We start from the raw sequence: 4,761 nt of genomic DNA on the forward strand, positions 1-4,761 counted from the left end.
GGATGGGGAGAGGGGGGTCAGAGTCTCCAGAAATCCAGCGGGGGGAAAAGCCAGAGCCGTCAAAATGTTTGCTGATGTTTCATGGGAAAGGCTGTGGTTTTATAGGAGCCCTGATGGGGGCATGTCATTGATAGGCTGGGAGGCTGATGAATGGCGGCGAGTCAGATGGGGATGTGGCAGGGCTCACTGGAGGCCTTTTGTGGGGCTGTTTTGAATAAGAAAGGCTGCCTCCCCAGAAAAAAAGAGGCTTAGATCTACGCAATCCTTCCACTGTGGCCTCCCCGTCTTCCATTATAGCATTTAATACGTTTTCATACCCCCTCCTCTCTCTCTCTCTCACTCTCTCTCTCTCTCTCTCTTGCACTCTCACACACACTTTCACTCACAACACTTCCAGCGCCCTCAAGTTTTTAAGTCTGCGTTCCTATTTTGCAGACTTTTTGCTTGATGTCTGTGTCCTACTCCTCCACGCCTACGGACCGGGACATCCGTGAACACAGACATTTCAGTTCGGAGGTTCTCCATTTAAATCCTCTCTTCAGCAGTTGTAAGCAAAAAAAAAAAAAAAAAAGTGGTACCATCCTCACAACTCTCTTTTCCATGACGCTTTCTCTCCTCACCGAGTCCACTTTTTCAATACGTCCCTCGTAGGGGAAGGTAGGCCGGGCAGAACTTTGTTGGGGGTGTGTGTGTGGGGGGGGGGACGTTTTTTGGACTTTCGCTCGACTTCTCACAGAGTTTGGCGCACACTGATCCGGAGGGGTGGCGGGGGACTCTCTCTCCCTCTGAGGCAACCTTATTTGAGTGTGCCTGGGAGGAGAGCACTGGCCACAAAAGAGGGAAGTAAAAGTGCAAAGCCCGAGGCTGGGAGGCTCTGATGGAGTGCCTGTGAGCTGGAGAAGAGAAAGCTGTGATTAGAATATGAATGGAACCATGGGGGAGAGAGAGAAAGAGAGAGAGAGAGAGAGAGAGAGAGAGAGAGAGAGAGAGAGAGAGAGAGAGAAAGGGTGGGTGAGAGAGAAGCCAGAAGAAGACAGAGTTGGAGAGTTGGACGGAGAGAGGATAAGAGTGAAGAGAGTTGAGAGAGAGGGAGTGAGTGAGAGAGAGAATGCATGAGTAAGTGAGGCTGTGTGAGAGTGATGGAGGGGGGAGCGCTACAAGGAAACCTGTACAAGTCCCAACACATGCACAGATAGCAAAACTCTTCAGAGCCAAAGATACTCTGCATGAGAACACACGCACACACACACGCGCACACACACACACACACACACACACACACACACACACACACACACACACACACACACACACACACACTGCATGCACTTACAGCTTTGACCTCTTGAGTGTGTAGCCATAGCTCATTAGTAGGTCCATCTAGGAATGGAAGACTGAAATGTGTTATAGAAACATGCCCAACAAACAATTAAATTAATTACATTCAACTGATTTTCTACGAAAATCATGAAAGGAAAATACAAGAAAAATAATGCGCAAACTAAAATACTGCCACAAGTGCTGCCACTGTAATGCAGTTCAACACGGTAAGACAAACTGATAAGTAAGATTGCCAATATATTATATTATTTGACCAGCATAGTAGATTGCCAGTGTATTGTTTGACCAGCTGGGGTTCAGAACAAGCAGTGTCAGCAGTTTAGTAGTTTAAATACTTTTTGGTTTGTTCTTGACCCGCTCTGGGTGAAATGATATACTACAAAACTACACCATGAGCAGCCTGGGTGGCCAGTGAGAACGACAAGTGTCTCTTTTTTTTATGACCATATACACAGTAACACTACTATGAGTATATTTTGTTGACTGGTGTAATATTTTACAGATACAAAAATGCTATTCAAAATGGCAAAACAAGTAATACGGTTATTTAATTGTACATGAACACATTAGCATAAACAAACGTAATGTTTGTTTTTCCTCTGTAATTATGTGGCATGACAGCTGTTGTGGTACGATCTCATATGAGAGGCTCAGACTCTCAGAGGTACACTTTTGTTAATCAACTCGTGAACTTTTCTAACATATCTCCTATGATATTAACAGAGCTAAATTACTTTGGAGACTTGATACTTGAGAAAAACGCAAAAACAACAAACAAACTCATCAAAGCTCATCTTTAGCCACTACCCCTACTACTTTTAAGTACATACTGTATGCAAGGCCAATAGTGTAACCTAATACATAACCTAGTTTAGTAGAGAGGCATAATAGCAGAGGTTATGTAGTTGGACTCCTTTTACCTTCCCCTTCATCTGATTGTCTAGTCTATCACTGTCTGTCAAAGTGGAAAACTGACTTGATTGTCAAGTTTGGTTGCTATGGCATCACCTATTCTAAACCTGATCATGATGAAAAGGAACATTTACACATGTACACATCTGAACAGTCAGACTATAAACACATCTAGTACAATTTGCTGAATTTGATATGGGATGTGACATGCTGTATTTGGGTTGAATCAAAAGTCAGACCAAGCCCTCCCACCACTACATGCCTGCTATTGCAACAGTTGCTCAGTTCTAGTGTCTTCCGCTGGCACAGATACAGTGAGGAGCACATGTATTTGATACCATGCTAAAACAGGAATATAAAATCATCATTTGACAATTGATCTTAATGCCTTAATTAAAAAAAAAATAGTAAAAATCAAACCGCCAAGGACACCAATTTTCTTTGTGATTGAAGAATGTATCGTAAATAGATAAATGTTTTCCTTAAATGCTAGGGGAAGGAATTATTTGACCCCCTATGTAACCCTATGGGAATTTAACACATAGGGTTAACATAGGGGCAGGCAGATTTTTATTTTTAAAGGCCAGCTATTTCATGGATCTAGGATATTATGCATCCCCATAAATTTCCCTTGGCCTTTGGAATTAAAATAGCCCCACATCATCACATATCCTTGACCATAGCTAGAGATTGGCATGGTGCTTTTTCCAGTTGGCCTATTAGCCTGTTGATTTGCATTGAGCTCAATGAGCATCAAACAGGCTAATAGGCCTACTGGAAAAAGCACCATGCCAATCTTTAGCTATGGTGAAAGGTATGTAATGATGTGGGGCTATTTTAATTCCAACGGCCAAGGGAACTTTATCAGGATGCATAATATCCTGAATCCATGAAATAGCTGGCCTTAAAAAATAAAAATCTGCCTGCCCCTATGTTAACCCTATGTGTTAAATTCCCATAGGGTTACATTGGGGGTCAAATACTTCCTTCCCCCTAGCATTCAGGAAGAACATTTATTTCTTTACGAAACATTCTTCAATCACAAAGAAAATTGGGGTGCTTAGCGGTTTTATTTTTACTATTTTTTTTAATTAAGACATTAAGATCAATTGTCAATTGATGATTTTATATTCCTCTTTTTAGGCAACTTTAGCATGGTATCAAATAAATTTTCTCCTCACTGTAAGCTGGTCAAATATGATTTCACAAACACCTGATTTGATTTCTTTTTTTTTTTCGGTCGCATTAGCCAGGATTAGGATCAAATCCTTTGAAAAATAACCTGAAATAATTAAAGCAACCATTGATTTTATGAGCCATTGTTTTTGCTTGGCTTTTTGTCACTCTGCCTGCTTTGATATTCATGCACATGTGTTGATATAGTTCATGAATGCTTTCCATTGGCACACCAAAAACAACGAGCGAGCAAACATTCGGCATCTTTTGTCCGACATGGAGACGTTAGCCGTCCGGCACAAAGACGAGTAGCGTGACGGGCGCACGTGATTAGAAGGCATCCGCAAACCCTCTCGAAGCATCATCGCCGTCCCCATTCAGACACTCCAGGTCTGTGATTTCTCCCCTTCTGATCTCTGGGGCCTCGGGCCTTTCACGGCCCTGATATCAAAAAGCACAGCTGCCAATTACAGCGTTAGCATGAGGTGAAGGGCCTGGCGCGACCCCACACCCCGACACCAACACGCCGGACCAATCCCACACCGGCGCTGAATGGGCATTGACGCATCAAACGCGTCCACAGAATGGGCTGGGAGAAAGCGAAAGGTCCAATGAAGATCTAATTAATTTGAGTTTGAGAGACAGGGGACGAGCAAGCATGGGGGGGGGGTTGGAGAGGTGAGGTGAGGTGGGGGATGGGCAGTCTTTCTTCTCCTCTTCCCTTCTTCTCTGCACATCCTTTTCTCCTTCCTCTGACTGTCACTGTATCATTAGCCCCTCATTAGCTGGGGCAGGTGCAGGCGCAGCAGAAAAGGACGCCCCCTCAAAAATGCCACCCCCCACCCCCATCCCCACCGCCACCCTCCCAACTCACCCACCAAAGGGTGAGTCACAGTAAGTAGTGGCTCTGCTGGTGTGTGTGGTGCGAGCTTTTGTCCAATCAAAGACTGGCAGTGATGTGGGTGTGGGTGGGTGGTTGTATGTGTGCCTATTTGTGTGTGTGTGTGTGTGCGTGTGTGTGTATAGGCCAGAGCTCAGGACTTGTGTAAAAACAGCGGCGGAAAAAAGGGAGGAGGTGGTCCATACAAAACAAGCCTCTTTTTCCCCGCTGTCAATGTTGTTACACTAGCACTTAATCAAGGACACACAATACCTTTCACCAAAGCTCCAACACCAAGCCTCCACTCCAGCAGGCTTTGTGCGGCCGCACACGGATCTGCTGTTTGCACCTCTTTAAGCTAATCATAGCCAGCGTCTGAAGGAAATCCGGCAACAAAAATCAAACGAATGAATGAGTGAATGAATGAATGAGTGAATGAATGGTGCTTTAGT

The sequence above is a fragment of the Sardina pilchardus genome, chromosome 10, assembly GCF_963854185.1.
Source record: "Sardina pilchardus chromosome 10, fSarPil1.1, whole genome shotgun sequence".
NCBI lineage: Eukaryota > Metazoa > Chordata > Actinopteri > Clupeiformes > Clupeidae > Sardina > Sardina pilchardus.